Source organism: Taudactylus pleione, unplaced genomic scaffold (assembly GCF_031769625.1).
Source record: "Taudactylus pleione unplaced genomic scaffold, aTauple2 ptg000085l, whole genome shotgun sequence".
Classification (NCBI taxonomy): Eukaryota; Metazoa; Chordata; class Amphibia; order Anura; family Myobatrachidae; genus Taudactylus; species Taudactylus pleione.
This window is the reverse complement of record NW_028284487.1, coordinates 10,873,313-10,897,079: the sequence shown is the minus strand read 5'-3', so window position 1 is coordinate 10,897,079 and position 23,767 is coordinate 10,873,313. Positions and strand designations below refer to the sequence as shown.

General features: G+C 35.8%; 5 non-coding genes across 5 annotated transcripts; all 5 read right to left on the bottom strand.

Moving 5' to 3' along the window:
• Positions 1-9,199: 9,199 nt before the first annotated feature.
• On the bottom strand, positions 9,200-9,273 carry TRNAI-AAU (transfer RNA isoleucine (anticodon AAU)). The gene has a single exon. It is a non-coding gene; the product is annotated as a tRNA-Ile (tRNA).
• A 1,682-nt stretch (positions 9,274-10,955) lies between these two features.
• TRNAI-AAU (transfer RNA isoleucine (anticodon AAU)) lies at positions 10,956-11,029 on the bottom strand. Its single transcript has one exon. It is a non-coding gene; the product is annotated as a tRNA-Ile (tRNA).
• A 5,159-nt stretch (positions 11,030-16,188) lies between these two features.
• Positions 16,189-16,262, bottom strand: TRNAI-AAU (transfer RNA isoleucine (anticodon AAU)). The gene has a single exon. It is a non-coding gene; the product is annotated as a tRNA-Ile (tRNA).
• Positions 16,263-21,421: 5,159 nt separating this feature from the next.
• Positions 21,422-21,495, bottom strand: TRNAI-AAU (transfer RNA isoleucine (anticodon AAU)). The gene has a single exon. It is a non-coding gene; the product is annotated as a tRNA-Ile (tRNA).
• An 800-nt stretch (positions 21,496-22,295) lies between these two features.
• TRNAI-AAU (transfer RNA isoleucine (anticodon AAU)) lies at positions 22,296-22,369 on the bottom strand. Its single transcript has one exon. It is a non-coding gene; the product is annotated as a tRNA-Ile (tRNA).
• Between the last annotated feature and the right edge of the window lie 1,398 nt (positions 22,370-23,767).

Genomic DNA, 23,767 nt, shown 5'->3' with positions numbered 1-23,767 from the left:
GTGTGCACTAATGAGAGTAAAGGTCTGTTCTTCTTCTCTTCTTAAAACTTAGTCCCCCATAGTAGATTCAATCACCAAATAAATGTCCTGATTGATTAATTTGCCTTAGCATTTCTTAGATTTGCCATATTGCTATTTTTGAAAAAAACAGTTTTCTATGTATGCCATATAGAGAAATGCTGCATCAGCCAAAGGATGACATTTTTGTTTATTCCTAACATGGATTTAAAAATTCTCTGTTTTGTATGTGTCTATGATGTTCTCTAGCAAGTTTCAAGGGCTGCTAACTGTAGCCAATGCATTCATCCCACACTTCATGCACTTTGCCGCTGGATAAAATCCCTTCTTTGCATTTCTTGTAGGACAACAAGAAAAAGCACATGGCCCGTATGGGGATCAAACACATGACCTTGGCGTTATTAGCACCACGCTCTAACCAACTGAGCTAACCGGCCAAACATAAAAGCATCAGCAAACTCAAAAATTCCAAATGTACCTAAAACAGGAGAACATTCAGTATTTCAAAGAGCAGCAATATTGAGTAGAGGAAGACTCTCAAACAATGGGTTCCATGGTGTAATGGTGAGCACTTTGGACTTTGAATCCGGTAATCTGATTTCAAATCTTGGTGGGACCTAACTTTGTTCAATTTCCTTAAAGTTGAATTTTAGGATAGCTTATCTATATTTAAACTTTGTATAAATCCCATCATCTTCAGTGGTTTCTTTACTCCAAACTAATTTTGAAACTGTTTCAAATCAGTTTTCAACTGGAGAGATGATTGTCAAACATTTGGAAATAGGAAAAGTTGCAATAAGAATGCAGTGATCCATCACTTGTGCTATGGTTTTAAGATATTCTGGTTTTAAGAATTTTCTTCTTCAGAGAGCACTAATGAGAGTAAAGGTCTGTTCTTCTTCTCTTCTTAAAACTTAGTCCCCCATAGTAGATTCAATCACCAAATAAATGTCCTGATTGATTAATTTGCCTTAGCATTTCTTAGATTTGCCATATTGCTATATTTGAGAAAAAGTTTTCTATGTATGCCATATAGAGAAATGCTGCATCAGCCAAAGGATGACATTTTTGTTTATTCCTAACATGGATTTAAAAATTCTCTGTTTTGTATGTGTCTATGATGTTCTCTAGCAAGTTTCAAGGGCTGCTAACTGTAGCCAATGCATTCATCCCAGACTTCATGCACTTTGCCGCTGGATAAAATCCCTTCTTGGCATTTCTTGTAGGACAACAAGAAAAAGCACATGGCCTGTATGGGGATCGAACAAATGACCTTGGCGTTATTAGCACCATGCTCTAACCAACTGAGCTAACCGGCCAAACATAAAAGCATCAGCAAACACAAAAATGCCAAATGTACCTAAAACAGGAGAACATTCAGTATTTCAAAGATCAGCAATATTGAGTAGAGGAAGACTCTCTAACAATAGGTTCCATGGTGTAATGGTGAGCACTTTGGACTTTGAATCCAGTAATCTGATTTCAAATCTTGGTGGGACCTAACTTTGTTCAATTTCCTTAAAGTTGAATTTTAGGATAGCTTATCTATATTTAAACTTTGTATAAATCCCATCATCTTCAGTGGTTTCTTTACTCCAAACTAATTTTGAAACTGTTTCAAATCAGTTTTCAACTGGAGAGCTGTTTGTCAAACATTTGAAAATAGGAAAAGTTGCAATAAGAATGCAGTGATCCATCACTTGTGCTATGGTTTTAAGATATTCTGGTTTTAAGAATTTTCTTCTTCAGTGTGCACTAATGAGAGTAAAGGTCTGTTCTTCTTCTCTTCTTAAAACTTAGTCCCCCATAGTAGATTCAATCACCAAATAAATGTCCTGATTGATTAATTTGCCTTAGCATTTCTTAGATTTGCCATATTGCTATTTTTGAAAAAAACAGTTTTCTATGTATGCCATATAGAGAAATGCTGCATCAGCCAAAGGATGACATTTTTGTTTATTCCTAACATGGATTTAAAAATTCTCTGTTTTGTATGTGTCTATGATGTTCTCTAGCAAGTTTCAAGGGCTGCTAACTGTAGCCAATGCATTCATCCCACACTTCATGCACTTTGCCGCTGGATAAAATCCCTTCTTTGCATTTCTTGTAGGACAACAAGAAAAAGCACATGGCCTGTATGGGGAGTGAACAAATGACCTTGGCGTTATTAGCACCATGCTCTAACCAACTGAGCTAACCGGCCAAACATAAAAGCATCAGCAAACACAAAAATGCCAAATGTACCTAAAACAGGAGAACATTCAGTATTTCAAAGATCAGCAATATTGAGTAGAGGAAGACTCTCGAACAATAGGTTCCATGGTGTAATGGTGAGCACTTTGGACTTTGAATCCAGTAATCTGATTTCAAATCTTGGTGGGACCTAACTTTGTTCAATTTCCTTAAAGTTGAATTTTAGGATAGCTTATCTATATTTAAACTTTGTATAAATCCCATCATCTTCAGTGGTTTCTTTACTCCAAACTAATTTTGAAACTGTTTCAAATCAGTTTTCAACTGGAGAGATGTTTGTCAAACATTTGGAAATAGGAAAAGTTGCAATAAGAATGCAGTGATCCATCACTTGTGCTATGGTTTTAAGATATTCTGGTTTTAAGAATTTTCTTCTTCAGAGAGCACTAATGAGAGTAAAGGTCTGTTCTTCTTCTCTTCTTAAAACTTAGTCCCCCATAGTAGATTCAATCACCAAATAAATGTCCTGATTGATTAATTTGCCTTAGCATTTCTTAGATTTGCCATATTGCTATATTTGAGAAAAAGTTTTCTATGTATGCCATATAGAGAAATGCTGCATCAGCCAAAGGATGACATTTTTGTTTATTCCTATCATGGATTTAAAAATTCTCTGTTTTGTATGTGTCTATGATGTTCTCTAGCAAGTTTCAAGGGCTGCTAACTGTAGCCAATGCATTCATCCCAGACTTCATGCACTTTGCCGCTGGATAAAATCCCTTCTTGGCATTTCTTGTAGGACAACAAGAAAAAGCACATGGCCTGTATGGGGATCGAACAAATGACCTTGGCGTTATTAGCACCATGCTCTAACCAACTGAGCTAACCGGCCAAACATAAAAGCATCAGCAAACACAAAAATGCCAAATGTACCTAAAACAGGAGAACATTCAGTATTTCAAAGATCAGCAATATTGAGTAGAGGAAGACTCTCGAACAATAGGTTCCATGGTGTAATGGTGAGCACTTTGGACTTTGAATCCAGTAATCTGATTTCAAATCTTGGTGGGACCTAACTTTGTTCAATTTCCTTAAAGTTGAATTTTAGGATAGCTTATCTATATTTAAACTTTGTATAAATCCCATCATCTTCAGTGGTTTCTTTACTCCAAACTAATTTTGAAACTGTTTCAAATCAGTTTTCAACTGGAGAGATGTTTGTCAAACATTTGGAAATAGGAAAAGTTGCAATAAGAATGCAGTGATCCATCACTTGTGCTATGGTTTTAAGATATTCTGGTTTTAAGAATTTTCTTCTTCAGAGAGCACTAATGAGAGTAAAGGTCTGTTCTTCTTCTCTTCTTAAAACTTAGTCCCCCATAGTAGATTCAATCACCAAATAAATGTCCTGATTGATTAATTTGCCTTAGCATTTCTTAGATTTGCCATATTGCTATATTTGAGAAAAAGTTTTCTATGTATGCCATATAGAGAAATGCTGCATCAGCCAAAGGATGACATTTTTGTTTATTCCTAACATGGATTTAAAAATTCTCTGTTTTGTATGTGTCTATGATGTTCTCTAGCAAGTTTCAAGGGCTGCTAACTGTAGCCAATGCATTCATCCCAGACTTCATGCACTTTGCCGCTGGATAAAATCCCTTCTTGGCATTTCTTGTAGGACAACAAGAAAAAGCACATGGCCTGTATGGGGATCGAACAAATGACCTTGGCGTTATTAGCACCATGCTCTAACCAACTGAGCTAACCGGCCAAACATAAAAGCATCAGCAAACACAAAAATGCCAAATGTACCTAAAACAGGAGAACATTCAGTATTTCAAAGATCAGCAATATTGAGTAGAGGAAGACTCTCGAACAATAGGTTCCATGGTGTAATGGTGAGCACTTTGGACTTTGAATCCAGTAATCTGATTTCAAATCTTGGTGGGACCTAACTTTGTTCAATTTCCTTAAAGTTGAATTTTAGGATAGCTTATCTATATTTAAACTTTGTATAAATCCCATCATCTTCAGTGGTTTCTTTACTCCAAACTAATTTTGAAAGTGTTTCAAATCAGTTTTCAACTGGAGAGCTGTTTGTCAAACATTTGAAAATAGGAAAAGTTGCAATAAGAATGCAGTGATCCATCACTTGTGCTATGGTTTTAAGATATTCTGGTTTTAAGAATTTTCTTCTTCAGTGTGCACTAATGAGAGTAAAGGTCTGTTCTTCTTCTCTTCTTAAAACTTAGTCCCCCATAGTAGATTCAATCACCAAATAAATGTCCTGATTGATTAATTTGCCTTAGCATTTCTTAGATTTGCCATATTGCTATTTTTGAAAAAAACAGTTTTCTATGTATGCCATATAGAGAAATGCTGCATCAGCCAAAGGATGACATTTTTGTTTATTCCTAACATGGATTTAAAAATTCTCTGTTTTGTATGTGTCTATGATGTTCTCTAGCAAGTTTCAAGGGCTGCTAACTGTAGCCAATGCATTCATCCCACACTTCATGCACTTTGCCGCTGGATAAAATCCCTTCTTTGCATTTCTTGTAGGACAACAAGAAAAAGCACATGGCCCGTATGGGGATCAAACACATGACCTTGGCGTTATTAGCACCACGCTCTAACCAACTGAGCTAACCGGCCAAACATAAAAGCATCAGCAAACTCAAAAATTCCAAATGTACCTAAAACAGGAGAACATTCAGTATTTCAAAGAGCAGCAATATTGAGTAGAGGAAGACTCTCAAACAATGGGTTCCATGGTGTAATGGTGAGCACTTTGGACTTTGAATCCGGTAATCTGATTTCAAATCTTGGTGGGACCTAACTTTGTTCAATTTCCTTAAAGTTGAATTTTAGGATAGCTTATCTATATTTAAACTTTGTATAAATCCCATCATCTTCAGTGGTTTCTTTACTCCAAACTAATTTTGAAACTGTTTCAAATCAGTTTTCAACTGGAGAGATGATTGTCAAACATTTGGAAATAGGAAAAGTTGCAATAAGAATGCAGTGATCCATCACTTGTGCTATGGTTTTAAGATATTCTGGTTTTAAGAATTTTCTTCTTCAGAGAGCACTAATGAGAGTAAAGGTCTGTTCTTCTTCTCTTCTTAAAACTTAGTCCCCCATAGTAGATTCAATCACCAAATAAATGTCCTGATTGATTAATTTGCCTTAGCATTTCTTAGATTTGCCATATTGCTATATTTGAGAAAAAGTTTTCTATGTATGCCATATAGAGAAATGCTGCATCAGCCAAAGGATGACATTTTTGTTTATTCCTAACATGGATTTAAAAATTCTCTGTTTTGTATGTGTCTATGATGTTCTCTAGCAAGTTTCAAGGGCTGCTAACTGTAGCCAATGCATTCATCCCAGACTTCATGCACTTTGCCGCTGGATAAAATCCCTTCTTGGCATTTCTTGTAGGACAACAAGAAAAAGCACATGGCCTGTATGGGGATCGAACAAATGACCTTGGCGTTATTAGCACCATGCTCTAACCAACTGAGCTAACCGGCCAAACATAAAAGCATCAGCAAACACAAAAATGCCAAATGTACCTAAAACAGGAGAACATTCAGTATTTCAAAGATCAGCAATATTGAGTAGAGGAAGACTCTCTAACAATAGGTTCCATGGTGTAATGGTGAGCACTTTGGACTTTGAATCCAGTAATCTGATTTCAAATCTTGGTGGGACCTAACTTTGTTCAATTTCCTTAAAGTTGAATTTTAGGATAGCTTATCTATATTTAAACTTTGTATAAATCCCATCATCTTCAGTGGTTTCTTTACTCCAAACTAATTTTGAAAGTGTTTCAAATCAGTTTTCAACTGGAGAGCTGTTTGTCAAACATTTGAAAATAGGAAAAGTTGCAATAAGAATGCAGTGATCCATCACTTGTGCTATGGTTTTAAGATATTCTGGTTTTAAGAATTTTCTTCTTCAGTGTGCATTAATGAGAGTAAAGGTCTGTTCTTCTTCTCTTCTTAAAACTTAGTCCCCCATAGTAGATTCAATCACCAAATAAATGTCCTGATTGATTAATTTGCCTTAGCATTTCTTAGATTTGCCATATTGCTATTTTTGAAAAAAACAGTTTTCTATGTATGCCATATAGAGAAATGCTGCATCAGCCAAAGGATGACATTTTTGTTTATTCCTAACATGGATTTAAAAATTCTCTGTTTTGTATGTGTCTATGATGTTCTCTAGCAAGTTTCAAGGGCTGCTAACTGTAGCCAATGCATTCATCCCACACTTCATGCACTTTGCCGCTGGATAAAATCCCTTCTTTGCATTTCTTGTAGGACAACAAGAAAAAGCACATGGCCCGTATGGGGATCAAACACATGACCTTGGCGTTATTAGCACCACGCTCTAACCAACTGAGCTAACCGGCCAAACATAAAAGCATCAGCAAACTCAAAAATGCCAAATGTACCTAAAACAGGAGAACATTCAGTATTTCAAAGAGCAGCAATATTGAGTAGAGGAAGACTCTCAAACAATGGGTTCCATGGTGTAATGGTGAGCACTTTGGACTTTGAATCCAGTAATCTGATTTCAAATCTTGGTGGGACCTAACTTTGTTCAATTTCCTTAAAGTTGAATTTTAGGATAGCTTATCTATATTTAAACTTTGTATAAATCCCATCATCTTCAGTGGTTTCTTTACTCCAAACTAATTTTGAAACTGTTTCAAATCAGTTTTCAACTGGAGAGATGATTGTCAAACATTTGGAAATAGGAAAAGTTGCAATAAGAATGCAGTGATCCATCACTTGTGCTATGGTTTTAAGATATTCTGGTTTTAAGAATTTTCTTCTTCAGAGAGCACTAATGAGAGTAAAGGTCTGTTCTTCTTCTCTTCTTAAAACTTAGTCCCCCATAGTAGATTCAATCACCAAATAAATGTCCTGATTGATTAATTTGCCTTAGCATTTCTTAGATTTGCCATATTGCTATATTTGAGAAAAAGTTTTCTATGTATGCCATATAGAGAAATGCTGCATCAGCCAAAGGATGACATTTTTGTTTATTCCTAACATGGATTTAAAAATTCTCTGTTTTGTATGTGTCTATGATGTTCTCTAGCAAGTTTCAAGGGCTGCTAACTGTAGCCAATGCATTCATCCCAGACTTCATGCACTTTGCCGCTGGATAAAATCCCTTCTTGGCATTTCTTGTAGGACAACAAGAAAAAGCACATGGCCTGTATGGGGATCGAACAAATGACCTTGGCATTATTAGCACCATGCTCTAACCAACTGAGCTAACCGGCCAAACATAAAAGCATTAGCAAACACAAAAATGCCAAATGTACCTAAAACAGGAGAACATTCAGTATTTCAAAGATCAGCAATATTGAGTAGAGGAAGCCTCTCGAACAATAGGTTCCATGGTGTAATGGTGAGCACTTTGGACTTTGAATCCAGTAATCTGATTTCAAATCTTGGTGGGACCTAACTTTGTTCAATTTCCTTAAAGTTGAATTTTAGGATAGCTTATCTATATTTAAACTTTGTATAAATCCCATCATCTTCAGTGGTTTCTTTACTCCAAACTAATTTTGAAACTGTTTCAAATCAGTTTTCAACTGGAGAGATGTTTGTCAAACATTTGGAAATAGGAAAAGTTGCAATAAGAATGCAGTGATCCATCACTTGTGCTATGGTTTTAAGATATTCTGGTTTTAAGAATTTTCTTCTTCAGAGAGCACTAATGAGAGTAAAGGTCTGTTCTTCTTCTCTTCTTAAAACTTAGTCCCCCATAGTAGATTCAATCACCAAATAAATGTCCTGATTGATTAATTTGCCTTAGCATTTCTTAGATTTGCCATATTGCTATATTTGAGAAAAAGTTTTCTATGTATGCCATATAGAGAAATGCTGCATCAGCCAAAGGATGACATTTTTGTTTATTCCTAACATGGATTTAAAAATTCTCTGTTTTGTATGTGTCTATGATGTTCTCTAGCAAGTTTCAAGGGCTGCTAACTGTAGCCAATGCATTCATCCCAGACTTCATGCACTTTGCCGCTGGATAAAATCCCTTCTTGGCATTTCTTGTAGGACAACAAGAAAAAGCACATGGCCTGTATGGGGATCGAACAAATGACCTTGGCGTTATTAGCACCATGCTCTAACCAACTGAGCTAACCGGCCAAACATAAAAGCATCAGCAAACTCAAAAATGCCAAATGTACCTAAAACAGGAGAACATTCAGTATTTCAAAGATCAGCAATATTGAGTAGAGGAAGACTCTCGAACAATGGGTTCCATGGTGTAATGGTGAGCACTTTGGACTTTGAATCCAGTAATCTGATTTCAAATCTTGGTGGGACCTAACTTTGTTCAATTTCCTTAAAGTTGAATTTTAGGATAGCTTATCTATATTTAAACTTTGTATAAATCCCATCATCTTCAGTGGTTTCTTTACTCCAAACTAATTTTGAAGCTGTTTCAAATCAGTTTTCAACTGGAGAGATGTTTGTCAAACATTTGAAAATAGGAAAAGTTGCAATAAGAATGCAGTGATCCATCACTTGTGCTATGGTTTTAAGATATTCTGGTTTTAAGAATTTTCTTCTTCAGTGTGCACTAATGAGAGTAAAGGTCTGTTCTTCTTCTCTTCTTAAAACTTAGTCCCCCATAGTAGATTCAATCACCAAATAAATGTCCTGATTGATTAATTAGCCTTAGCATTTCTTAGAATTGCCATATTGCTATATTTGAGAAAAAGTTTTCTATGTATGCCATATAGAGAAATGCTGCATCAGCCAAAGGATGACATTTTTCTTTATTCCTAACATGGATTTAAAAATTCTCTGTTTTGTATGTGTCTATGATGTTCTCTAGCAAGCTTCAAGGGCTGCTAACTGTAGCCAATGCATTCATCCCACACTTCATGCACTGGATAAAATCCCTTCTTGGCATTTCTTGTAGGACAACAAGAAAAAGCACATGGCCCGTATGGGGATCGAACCCATGACCTTGGTGTTATTAGCACCACGCTCTAACCAACTGAGCTAACCGGCCAAACATAAAAGCATCAGCAAACTCAAAAATGCCAAATGTACCTAAAACAGGAGAACATTCAGTATTTCAAAGATCAGCAATATTGAGTAGAGGAAGACTCTCGAATAATGGGTTCCATGGTGTAATGGTGAGCACTTTGGACTTTGAATCCAGTAATCTGATTTCAAATCTTTGTGGGACCTAACTTTGTTCAATTTCCTTAAAGTTGAATTTTGGGATAGCTTATCTATATTTAAACTTTGTATAAATCCCATCATCTTCAGTGGTTTTTTTACTCCAAACTAATTTTGAAGCTGTTTCAAATCAGGTTTCAACTGGAGAGATGTTTGTCAAACATTTGGAAATAGGAAAAGTTGCAATAAGAATGCAGTGATCCATCACTTGTGCTATGGTTTTAAGATATTCTGGTTTTAAGAATTTTCTTCTTCAGTGTGCACTAATGAGAGTAAAGGTCTGTTCTTCTTCTCTTCTTAAAACTTAGTCCCCCATAGTAGATTCAATCACCAAATAAATGTCCTGATTGATTAATTTGCCTTAGCATTTCTTAGATTTGCCATATTGCTATATTTGAGAAAAAGTTTTCTATGTATGCCATATAGAGAAATGCTGCATCAGCCAAAGGATGACATTTTTGTTTATTCCTAACATGGATTTAAAAATTCTCTGTTTTGTATGTGTCTATGATGTTCTCTAGCAAGTTTCAAGGGCTGCTTACTGTAGCCAATGCATTCATCCCACACTTCATGCACTTTGCCGCTGGATAAAATCCCTTCTTGGCATTTCTTGTAGGACAACAAGAAAAAGCACATGGCCTGTATGGGGATCAAACAAATGACCTTGGCGTTATTAGCACCATGCTCTAACCAACTGAGCTAACCGGCCAAACATAAAAGCATCAGCAAACACAAAAATGCCAAATGTACCTAAAACAGGAGAACATTCAGTATTTCAAAGATCAGCAATATTGAGTAGAGGAAGACTCTCGAACAATAGGTTCCATGGTGTAATGGTGAGCACTTTGGACTTTGAATCCAGTAATCTGATTTCAAATCTTTGTGGGACCTAACTTTGTTCAATTTCCTTAAAGTTGAATTTTAGGATAGCTTATCTATATTTAAACTTTGTATAAATCCCATCATCTTCAGTGGTTTCTTTACTCCAAACTAATTTTGAAACTGTTTCAAATCAGTTTTCAACTGGAGAGATGTTTGTCAAACATTTGAAAATAGGAAAAGTTGCAATAAGAATGCAGTGATCCATCACTTGTGCTATGGTTTTAAGATATTCTGGTTTTAAGAATTTTCTTCTTCAGTGTGCACTAATGAGAGTAAAGGTCTGTTCTTCTTCTCTTCTTAAAACTTAGTCCCCCATAGTAGATTCAATCACCAAATAAATGTCCTGATTGATTAATTAGCCTTAGCATTTCTTAGATTTGCCATATTGCTATATTTGAGAAAAAGTTTTCTATGTATGCCATATAGAGAAATGCTGCATCAGCCAAAGGATGACATTTTTGTTTATTCCTAACATGGATTTAAAAATTCTCTGTTTTGTCTGTGTCTATGATGTTCTCTAGCAAGCTTCAAGGGCTGCTAACTGTAGCCAATGCATTCATCCCACACTTCATGCACTGGATAAAATCCCTTCTTGGCATTTCTTGTAGGACAACAAGAAAAAGCACATGGCCCGTATGGGGATCGAACCCATGACCTTGGTGTTATTAGCACCACGCTCTAACCAACTGAGCTAACCGGCCAAACATAAAAGCATCAGCAAACTCAAAAATGCCAAATGTACCTAAAACAGGAGAACATTCAGTATTTCAAAGATCAGCAATATTGAGTAGAGGAAGACTCTCGAATAATGGGTTCCATGGTGTAATGGTGAGCACTTTGGACTTTGAATCCAGTAATCTGATTTCAAATCTTTGTGGGACCTAACTTTGTTCAATTTCCTTAAAGTTGAATTTTAGGATAGCTTATCTATATTTAAACTTTGTATAAATCCCATCATCTTCAGTGGTTTTTTTACTCCAAACTAATTTTGAAGCTGTTTCAAATCAGGTTTCAACTGGAGAGATGTTTGTCAAACATTTGGAAATAGGAAAAGTTGCAATAAGAATGCAGTGATCCATCACTTGTGCTATGGTTTTAAGATATTCTGGTTTTAAGAATTTTCTTCTTCAGTGTGCACTAATGAGAGTAAAGGTCTGTTCTTCTTCTCTTCTTAAAACTTAGTCCCCCATAGTAGATTCAATCACCAAATAAATGTCCTGATTGATTAATTTGCCTTAGCATTTCTTAGATTTGCCATATTGCTATATTTGAGAAAAAGTTTTCTATGTATGCCATATAGAGAAATGCTGCATCAGCCAAAGGATGACATTTTTGTTTATTCCTAACATGGATTTAAAAATTCTCTGTTTTGTATGTGTCTATGATGTTCTCTAGCAAGTTTCAAGGGCTGCTTACTGTAGCCAATGCATTCATCCCACACTTCATGCACTTTGCCGCTGGATAAAATCCCTTCTTGGCATTTCTTGTAGGACAACAAGAAAAAGCACATGGCCCGTATGGGGATTGAACAAATGACCTTGGCGTTATTAGCACCATGCTCTAACCAACTGAGCTAACCGGCCAAACATAAAAGCATCAGCAAACACAAAAATGCCAAATGTACCTAAAACAGGAGAACATTCAGTATTTCAAAGATCAGCAATATTGAGTAGAGGAAGACTCTCGAACAATAGGTTCCATGGTGTAATGGTGAGCACTTTGGACTTTGAATCCAGTAATCTGATTTCAAATCTTGGTGGGACCTAACTTTGTTCAATTTCCTTAAAGTTGAATTTTAGGATAGCTTATCTATATTTAAACTTTGTATAAATCCCATCATCTTCAGTGGTTTCTTTACTCCAAACTAATTTTGAAACTGTTTCAAATCAGTTTTCAACTGGAGAGATGTTTGTCAAACATTTGAAAATAGGAAAAGTTGCAATAAGAATGCAGTGATCCATCACTTGTGCTATGGTTTTAAGATATTCTGGTTTTAAGAATTTTCTTCTTCAGTGTGCACTAATGAGAGTAAAGGTCTGTTCTTCTTCTCTTCTTAAAACTTAGTCCCCCATAGTAGATTCAATCACCAAATAAATGTCCTGATTGATTAATTTGCCTTAGCATTTCTTAGATTTGCCATATTGCTATATTTGAGAAAAAGTTTTCTATGTATGCCATATAGAGAAATGCTGCATCAGCCAAAGGATGACATTTTTGTTTATTCCTAACATGGATTTAAAAATTCTCTGTTTTGTATGTGTCTATGATGTTCTCTAGCAAGTTTCAAGTGCTGCTTACTGTAGCCAATGCATTCATCCCACACTTCATGCACTTTGCCGCTGGATAAAATCCCTTCTTGGCATTTCTTGTAGGACAACAAGAAAAAGCACATGGCCCGTATGGGGATCGAACAAATGACCTTGGCGTTATTAGCACCATGCTCTAACCAACTGAGCTAACCGGCCAAACATAAAAGCATCAGCAAACACAAAAATGCCAAATGTACCTAAAACAGGAGAACATTCAGTATTTCAAAGATCAGCAATATTGAGTAGAGGAAGACTCTCGAACAATAGGTTCCATGGTGAAATGGTGAGCACTTTGGACTTTGAATCCAGTAATCTGATTTCAAATCTTGGTGGGACCTAACTTTGTTCAATTTCCTTAAAGTTGAATTTTAGGATAGCTTATCTATATTTAAACTTTGTATAAATCCCATCATCTTCAGTGGTTTCTTTACTCCAAACTAATTTTGAAGCTGTTTCAAATCAGTTTTCAACTGGAGAGATGTTTGTCAAACATTTGAAAATAGGAAAAGTTGCAATAAGAATGCAGTGATCCATCACTTGTGCTATGGTTTTAAGATATTCTGGTTTTAAGAATTTTCTTCTTCAGTGTGCACTAATGAGAGTAAAGGTCTGTTCTTCTTCTCTTCTTAAAACTTAGTCCCCCATAGTAGATTCAATCACCAAATAAATGTCCTGATTGATTAATTAGCCTTAGCATTTCTTAGATTTGCCATATTGCTATATTTGAGAAAAAGTTTTCTATGTATGCCATATAGAGAAATGCTGCATCAGCCAAAGGATGACATTTTTCTTTATTCCTAACATGGATTTAAAAATTCTCTGTTTTGTATGTGTCTATGATGTTCTCTAGCAAGCTTCAAGGGCTGCTAACTGTAGCCAATGCATTCATCCCACACTTCATGCACTGGATAAAATCCCTTCTTGGCATTTCTTGTAGGACAACAAGAAAAAGCACATGGCCCTTATGGGGATCGAACCCATGACCTTGGTGTTATTAGCACCACGCTCTAACCAACTGAGCTAACCGGCCAAACATAAAAGCATCAGCAAACTCAAAAATGCCAAATGTACCTAAAACAGGAGAACATTCAGTATTTCAAAGATCAGCAATATTGAGTAGAGGAAGACTCTCGAACAATGGGTTCCATGGTGTAATGGTGAGCACTTTGGACTTTGAATCCAGTAATCTGATTTCAAATCTTGGTGGGACCTAACTTTGTTCAATTTCCTTAAAGTTGAATTTTAGGATAGCTTATCTATATTTAAACTTTGTATAAATCCCATCATCTTCAGTGGTTTCTTTACTCCAAACTAATTTTGAAGCTGTTTCAAATCAGTTTTCAACTGGAGAGATGTTTGTCAAACATTTGAAAATAGGAAAAGTTGCAATAAGAATGCAGTGATCCATCACTTGTGCTATGGTTTTAAGATATTCTGGTTTTAAGAATTTTCTTCTTCAGTGTGCACTAATGAGAGTAAAGGTCTGTTCTTCTTCTCTTCTTAAAACTTAGTCCCCCATAGTAGATTCAATCACCAAATAAATGTCCTGATTGATTAATTAGCCTTAGCATTTCTTAGAATTGCCATATTGCTATATTTGAGAAAAAGTTTTCTATGTATGCCATATAGAGAAATGCTGCATCAGCCAAAGGATGACATTTTTCTTTATTCCTAACATGGATTTAAAAATTCTCTGTTTTGTATGTGTCTATGATGTTCTCTAGCAAGCTTCAAGGGCTGCTAACTGTAGCCAATGCATTCATCCCACACTTCATGCACTGGATAAAATCCCTTCTTGGCATTTCTTGTAGGACAACAAGAAAAAGCACATGGCCCGTATGGGGATCGAACCAACTGAGCTAACCGGCCAAACATAAAAGCATCAGCAAACTCAAAAATGCCAAATGTACCTAAAACAGGAGAACATTCAGTATTTCAAAGATCAGCAATATTGAGTAGAGGAAGACTCTCGAATAATGGGTTCCATGGTGTAATGGTGAGCACTTTGGACTTTGAATCCAGTAATCTGATTTCAAATCTTTGTGGGACCTAACTTTGTTCAATTTCCTTAAAGTTGAATTTTAGGATAGCTTATCTATATTTAAACTTTGTATAAATCCCATCATCTTCAGTGGTTTTTTTACTCCAAACTAATTTTGAAGCTGTTTCAAATCAGGTTTCAACTGGAGAGATGTTTGTCAAACATTTGGAAATAGGAAAAGTTGCAATAAGAATGCAGTGATCCATCACTTGTGCTATGGTTTTAAGATATTCTGGTTTTAAGAATTTTCTTCTTCAGTGTGCACTAATGAGAGTAAAGGTCTGTTCTTCTTCTCTTCTTAAAACTTAGTCCCCCATAGTAGATTCAATCACCAAATAAATGTCCTGATTGATTAATTTGCCTTAGCATTTCTTAGATTTGCCATATTGCTATATTTGAGAAAAAGTTTTCTATGTATGCCATATAGAGAAATGCTGCATCAGCCAAAGGATGACATTTTTGTTTATTCCTAACATGGATTTAAAAATTCTCTGTTTTGTATGTGTCTATGATGTTCTCTAGCAAGTTTCAAGGGCTGCTTACTGTAGCCAATGCATTCATCCCACACTTCATGCACTTTGCCGCTGGATAAAATCCCTTCTTGGCATTTCTTGTAGGACAACAAGAAAAAGCACATGGCCTGTATGGGGATCAAACAAATGACCTTGGCGTTATTAGCACAATGCTCTAACCAACTGAGCTAACCGGCCAAACATAAAAGCATCAGCAAACACAAAAATGCCAAATGTACCTAAAACAGGAGAACATTCAGTATTTCAAAGATCAGCAATATTGAGTAGAGGAAGACTCTCGAACAATAGGTTCCATGGTGTAATGGTGAGCACTTTGGACTTTGAATCCAGTAATCTGATTTCAAATCTTTGTGGGACCTAACTTTGTTCAATTTCCTTAAAGTTGAATTTTAGGATAGCTTATCTATATTTAAACTTTGTATAAATCCCATCATCTTCAGTGGTTTCTTTACTCCAAACTAATTTTGAAACTGTTTCAAATCAGTTTTCAACTGGAGAGATGTTTGTCAAACATTTGAAAATAGGAAAAGTTGCAATAAGAATGCAGTGATCCATCACTTGTGCTATGGTTTTAAGATATTCTGGTTTTAAGAATTTTCTTCTTCAGTGTGCACTAATGAGAGTAAAGGTCTGTTCTTCTTCTCTTCTTAAAACTTAGTCCCCCATAGTAGATTCAATCACCAAATAAATGTCCTGATTGATTAATTAGCCTTAGCATTTCTTAGATTTGCCATATTGCTATATTTGAGAAAAAGTTTTCTATGTATGCCATATAGAGAAATGCTGCATCAGCCAAAGGATGACATTTTTGTTTATTCCTAACATGGATTTAAAAATTCTCTGTTTTGTCTGTGTCTATGATGTTCTCTAGCAAGCTTCAAGGGCTGCTAACTGTAGCCAATGCATTCATCCCACACTTCATGCACTGGATAAAATCCCTTCTTGGCATTTCTTGTAGGACAACAAGAAAAAGCACATGGCCCGTATGGGGATCGAACCCATGACCTTGGTGTTATTAGCACCACGCTCTAACCAACTGAGCTAACCGGCCAAACATAAAAGCATCAGCAAACTCAAAAATGCCAAATGTACCTAAAACAGGAGAACATTCAGTATTTCAAAGATCAGCAATATTGAGTAGAGGAAGACTCTCGAATAATGGGTTCCATGGTGTAATGGTGAGCACTTTGGACTTTGAATCCAGTAATCTGATTTCAAATCTTTGTGGGACCTAACTTTGTTCAATTTCCTTAAAGTTGAATTTTAGGATAGCTTATCTATATTTAAACTTTGTATAAATCCCATCATCTTCAGTGGTTTCTTTACTCCAAACTAATTTTGAAGCTGTTTCAAATCAGTTTTCAACTGGAGAGATGTTTGTCAAACATTTGAAAATAGGAAAAGTTGCAATAAGAATGCAGTGATCCATCACTTGTGCTATGGTTTTAAGATATTCTGGTTTTAAGAATTTTCTTCTTCAGTGTGCACTAATGAGAGTAAAGGTCTGTTCTTCTTCTCTTCTTAAAACTTAGTCCCCCATAGTAGATTCAATCACCAAATAAATGTCCTGATTGATTAATTAGCCTTAGCATTTCTTAGATTTGCCATATTGCTATATTTGAGAAAAAGTTTTCTATGTATGCCATATAGAGAAATGCTGCATCAGCCAAAGGATGACATTTTTGTTTATTCCTAACATGGATTTAAAAATTCTCTGTTTTGTATGTGTCTATGATGTTCTCTAGCAAGTTTCAAGGGCTGCTTACTGTAGCCAATGCATTCATCCCACACTTCATGCACTTTGCCGCTGGATAAAATCCCTTCTTGGCATTTCTTGTAGGACAACAAGAAAAAGCACATGGCCCGTATGGGGATCGAACAAATGACCTTGGCGTTATTAGCACCATGCTCTAACCAACTGAGCTAACCGGCCAAACATAAAAGCATCAGCAAACACAAAAATGCCAAATGTACCTAAAACAGGAGAACATTCAGTATTTCAAAGATCAGCAATATTGAGTAGAGGAAGACTCTCGAACAATAGGTTCCATGGTGTAATGGTGAGCACTTTGGACTTTGAATCCAGTAATCTGATTTCAAATCTTGGTGGGACCTAACTTTGTTCAATTTCCTTAAAGTTGAATTTTAGGATAGCTTATCTATATTTAAACTTTGTATAAATCCCATCATCTTCAGTGGTTTCTTTACTCCAAACTAATTTTGAAACTGTTTCAAATCAGTTTTCAACTGGAGAGATGTTTGTCAAACATTTGAAAATAGGAAAAGTTGCAATAAGAATGCAGTGATCCATCACTTGTGCTATGGTTTTAAGATATTCTGGTTTTAAGAATTTTCTTCTTCAGTGTGCACTAATGAGAGTAAAGGTCTGTTCTTCTTCTCTTCTTAAAACTTAGTCCCCCATAGTAGATTCAATCACCAAATAAATGTCCTGATTGATTAATTTGCCTTAGCATTTCTTAGATTTGCCATATTGCTATATTTGAGAAAAAGTTTTCTATGTATGCCATATAGAGAAATGCTGCATCAGCCAAAGGATGACATTTTTGTTTATTCCTAACATGGATTTAAAAATTCTCTGTTTTGTATGTGTCTATGATGTTCTCTAGCAAGTTTCAAGTGCTGCTTACTGTAGCCAATGCATTCATCCCACACTTCATGCACTTTGCCGCTGGATAAAATCCCTTCTTGGCATTTCTTGTAGGACAACAAGAAAAAGCACATGGCCCGTATGGGGATCGAACAAATGACCTTGGCGTTATTAGCACCATGCTCTAACCAACTGAGCTAACCGGCCAAACATAAAAGCATCAGCAAACACAAAAATGCCAAATGTACCTAAAACAGGAGAACATTCAGTATTTCAAAGATCAGCAATATTGAGTAGAGGAAGACTCTCGAACAATAGGTTCCATGGTGAAATGGTGAGCACTTTGGACTTTGAATCCAGTAATCTGATTTCAAATCTTGGTGGGACCTAACTTTGTTCAATTTCCTTAAAGTTGAATTTTAGGATAGCTTATCTATATTTAAACTTTGTATAAATCCCATCATCTTCAGTGGTTTCTTTACTCCAAACTAATTTTGAAGCTGTTTCAAATCAGTTTTCAACTGGAGAGATGTTTGTCAAACATTTGAAAATAGGAAAAGTTGCAATAAGAATGCAGTGATCCATCACTTGTGCTATGGTTTTAAGATATTCTGGTTTTAAGAATTTTCTTCTTCAGTGTGCACTAATGAGAGTAAAGGTCTGTTCTTCTTCTCTTCTTAAAACTTAGTCCCCCCATAGTAGATTCAATCACCAAATAAATGTCCTGATTGATTAATTAGCCTTAGCATTTCTTAGATTTGCCATATTGCTATATTTGAGAAAAAGTTTTCTATGTATGCCATATAGAGAAATGCTGCATCAGCCAAAGGATGACATTTTTCTTTATTCCTAACATGGATTTAAAAATTCTCTGTTTTGTATGTGTCTATGATGTTCTCTAGCAAGCTTCAAGGGCTGCTAACTGTAGCCAATGCATTCATCCCACACTTCATGCACTGGATAAAATCCCTTCTTGGCATTTCTTGTAGGACAACAAGAAAAAGCACATGGCCCTTATGGGGATCGAACCCATGACCTTGGTGTTATTAGCACCACGCTCTAACCAACTGAGCTAACCGGCCAAACATAAAAGCATCAGCAAACTCAAAAATGCCAAATGTACCTAAAACAGGAGAACATTCAGTATTTCAAAGATCAGCAATATTGAGTAGAGGAAGACTCTCGAACAATGGGTTCCATGGTGTAATGGTGAGCACTTTGGACTTTGAATCCAGTAATCTGATTTCAAATCTTGGTGGGACCTAACTTTGTTCAATTTCCTTAAAGTTGAATTTTAGGATAGCTTATCTATATTTAAACTTTGTATAAATCCCATCATCTTCAGTGGTTTCTTTACTCCAAACTAATTTTGAAGCTGTTTCAAATCAGTTTTCAACTGGAGAGATGTTTGTCAAACATTTGAAAATAGGAAAAGTTGCAATAAGAATGCAGTGATCCATCACTTGTGCTATGGTTTTAAGATATTCTGGTTTTAAGAATTTTCTTCTTCAGTGTGCACTAATGAGAGTAAAGGTCTGTTCTTCTTCTCTTCTTAAAACTTAGTCCCCCATAGTAGATTCAATCACCAAATAAATGTCCTGATTGATTAATTAGCCTTAGCATTTCTTAGAATTGCCATATTGCTATATTTGAGAAAAAGTTTTCTATGTATGCCATATAGAGAAATGCTGCATCAGCCAAAGGATGACATTTTTCTTTATTCCTAACATGGATTTAAAAATTCTCTGTTTTGTATGTGTCTATGATGTTCTCTAGCAAGCTTCAAGGGCTGCTAACTGTAGCCAATGCATTCATCCCACACTTCATGCACTGGATAAAATCCCTTCTTGGCATTTCTTGTAGGACAACAAGAAAAAGCACTGGCCCGTATGGGGATCGAACCAACTGAGCTAACCGGCCAAACATAAAAGCATCAGCAAACTCAAAAATGCCAAATGTACCTAAAACAGGAGAACATTCAGTATTTCAAAGATCAGCAATATTGAGTAGAGGAAGACTCTCGAATAATGGGTTCCATGGTGTAATGGTGAGCACTTTGGACTTTGAATCCAGTAATCTGATTTCAAATCTTTGTGGGACCTAACTTTGTTCAATTTCCTTAAAGTTGAATTTTAGGATAGCTTATCTATATTTAAACTTTGTATAAATCCCATCATCTTCAGTGGTTTTTTTACTCCAAACTAATTTTGAAGCTGTTTCAAATCAGGTTTCAACTGGAGAGATGTTTGTCAAACATTTGGAAATAGGAAAAGTTGCAATAAGAATGCAGTGATCCATCACTTGTGCTATGGTTTTAAGATATTCTGGTTTTAAGAATTTTCTTCTTCAGTGTGCACTAATGAGAGTAAAGGTCTGTTCTTCTTCTCTTCTTAAAACTTAGTCCCCCATAGTAGATTCAATCACCAAATAAATGTCCTGATTGATTAATTTGCCTTAGCATTTCTTAGATTTGCCATATTGCTATATTTGAGAAAAAGTTTTCTATGTATGCCATATAGAGAAATGCTGCATCAGCCAAAGGATGACATTTTTGTTTATTCCTAACATGGATTTAAAAATTCTCTGTTTTGTATGTGTCTATGATGTTCTCTAGCAAGTTTCAAGGGCTGCTTACTGTAGCCAATGCATTCATCCCACACTTCATGCACTTTGCCGCTGGATAAAATCCCTTCTTGGCATTTCTTGTAGGACAACAAGAAAAAGCACATGGCCTGTATGGGGATCAAACAAATGACCTTGGTGTTATTAGCACCATGCTCTAACCAACTGAGCTAACCGGCCAAACATAAAAGCATCAGCAAACACAAAAATGCCAAATGTACCTAAAACAGGAGAACATTCAGTATTTCAAAGATCAGCAATATTGAGTAGAGGAAGACTCTCGAACAATAGGTTCCATGGTGTAATGGTGAGCACTTTGGACTTTGAATCCAGTAATCTGATTTCAAATCTTTGTGGGACCTAACTTTGTTCAATTTCCTTAAAGTTGAATTTTAGGATAGCTTATCTATATTTAAACTTTGTATAAATCCCATCATCTTCAGTGGTTTCTTTACTCCAAACTAATTTTGAAACTGTTTCAAATCAGTTTTCAACTGGAGAGATGTTTGTCAAACATTTGAAAATAGGAAAAGTTGCAATAAGAATGCAGTGATCCATCACTTGTGCTATGGTTTTAAGATATTCTGGTTTTAAGAATTTTCTTCTTCAGTGTGCACTAATGAGAGTAAAGGTCTGTTCTTCTTCTCTTCTTAAAACTTAGTCCCCCATAGTAGATTCAATCACCAAATAAATGTCCTGATTGATTAATTAGCCTTAGCATTTCTTAGATTTGCCATATTGCTATATTTGAGAAAAAGTTTTCTATGTATGCCATATAGAGAAATGCTGCATCAGCCAAAGGATGACATTTTTGTTTATTCCTAACATGGATTTAAAAATTCTCTGTTTTGTCTGTGTCTATGATGTTCTCTAGCAAGCTTCAAGGGCTGCTAACTGTAGCCAATGCATTCATCCCACACTTCATGCACTGGATAAAATCCCTTCTTGGCATTTCTTGTAGGACAACAAGAAAAAGCACATGGCCCGTATGGGGATCGAACCCATGACCTTGGTGTTATTAGCACCACGCTCTAACCAACTGAGCTAACCGGCCAAACATAAAAGCATCAGCAAACTCAAAAATGCCAAATGTACCTAAAACAGGAGAACATTCAGTATTTCAAAGATCAGCAATATTGAGTAGAGGAAGACTCTCGAACAATGGGTTCCATGGTGTAATGGTGAGCACTTTGGACTTTGAATCCAGTAATCTGATTTCAAATCTTGGTGGGACCTAACTTTGTTCAATTTCCTTAAAGTTGAATTTTAGGATAGCTTATCTATATTTAAACTTTGTATAAATCCCATCATCTTCAGTGGTTTCTTTACTCCAAACTAATTTTGAAGCTGTTTCAAATCAGTTTTCAACTGGAGAGATGTTTGTCAAACATTTGAAAATAGGAAAAGTTGCAATAAGAATGCAGTGATCCATCACTTGTGCTATGGTTTTAAGATATTCTGGTTTTAAGAATTTTCTTCTTCAGTGTGCACTAATGAGAGTAAAGGTCTGTTCTTCTTCTCTTCTTAAAACTTAGTCCCCCATAGTAGATTCAATCACCAAATAAATGTCCTGATTGATTAATTAGCCTTAGCATTTCTTAGAATTGCCATATTGCTATATTTGAGAAAAAGTTTTCTATGTATGCCATATAGAGAAATGCTGCATCAGCCAAAGGATGACATTTTTCTTTATTCCTAACATGGATTTAAAAATTCTCTGTTTTGTATGTGTCTATGATGTTCTCTAGCAAGCTTCAAGGGCTGCTAACTGTAGCCAATGCATTCATCCCACACTTCATGCACTGGATAAAATCCCTTCTTGGCATTTCTTGTAGGACAACAAGAAAAAGCACATGGCCCGTATGGGGATCGAACCCATGACCTTGGTGTTATTAGCACCACGCTCTAACCAACTGAGCTAACCGGCCAAACATAAAAGCATCAGCAAACTCAAAAATGCCAAATGTACCTAAAACAGGAGAACATTCAGTATTTCAAAGATCAGCAATATTGAGTAGAGGAAGACTCTTGAATAATGGGTTCCATGGTGTAATGGTGAGCACTTTGGACTTTGAATCCAGTAATCTGATTTCAAATCTTTGTGGGACCTAACTTTGTTCAATTTCCTTAAAGTTGAATTTTAGGATAGCTTATCTATATTTAAACTTTGTATAAATCCCATCATCTTCAGTGGTTTTTTTACTCCAAACTAATTTTGAAGCTGTTTCAAAACAGGTTTCAACTGGAGAGATGTTTGTCAAACATTTGGAAATAGGAAAAGTTGCAATAAGAATGCAGTGATCCATCACTTGTGCTATGGTTTTAAGATATTCTGGTTTTAAGAATTTTCTTCTTCAGTGTGCACTAATGAGAGTAAAGGTCTGTTCTTCTTCTCTTCTTAAAACTTAGTCCCCCATAGTAGATTCAATCACCAAATAAATGTCCTGATTGATTAATTTGCCTTAGCATTTCTTAGATTTGCCATATTGCTATATTTGAGAAAAAGTTTTCTATGTATGCCATATAGAGAAATGCTGCATCAGCCAAAGGATGACATTTTTGTTTATTCCTAACATGGATTTAAAAATTCTCTGTTTTGTATGTGTCTATGATGTTCTCTAGCAAGTTTCAAGGGCTGCTTACTGTAGCCAATGCATTCATCCCACACTTCATGCACTTTGCCGCTGGATAAAATCCCTTCTTGGCATTTCTTGTAGGACAACAAGAAAAAGCACATGGCCTGTATGGGGATCAAACAAATGACCTTGGCGTTATTAGCACCATGCTCTAACCAACTGAGCTAACCGGCCAAACATAAAAGCATCAGCAAACACAAAAATGCCAAATGTACCTAAAACAGGAGAACATTCAGTATTTCAAAGATCAGCAATATTGAGTAGAGGAAGACTCTCGAACAATAGGTTCCATGGTGTAATGGTGAGCACTTTGGACTTTGAATCCAGTAATCTGATTTCAAATCTTTGTGGGACCTAACTTTGTTCAATTTCCTTAAAGTTGAATTTTAGGATAGCTTATCTATATTTAAACTTTGTATAAATCCCATCATCTTCAGTGGTTTCTTTACTCCAAACTAATTTTGAAACTGTTTCAAATCAGTTTTCAACTGGAGAGATGTTTGTCAAACATTTGAAAATAGGAAAAGTTGCAATAAGAATGCAGTGATCCATCACTTGTGCTATGGTTTTAAGATATTCTGGTTTTAAGAATTTTCTTCTTCAGTGTGCACTAATGAGAGTAAAGGTCTGTTCTTCTTCTCTTCTTAAAACTTAGTCCCCCATAGTAGATTCAATCACCAAATAAATGTC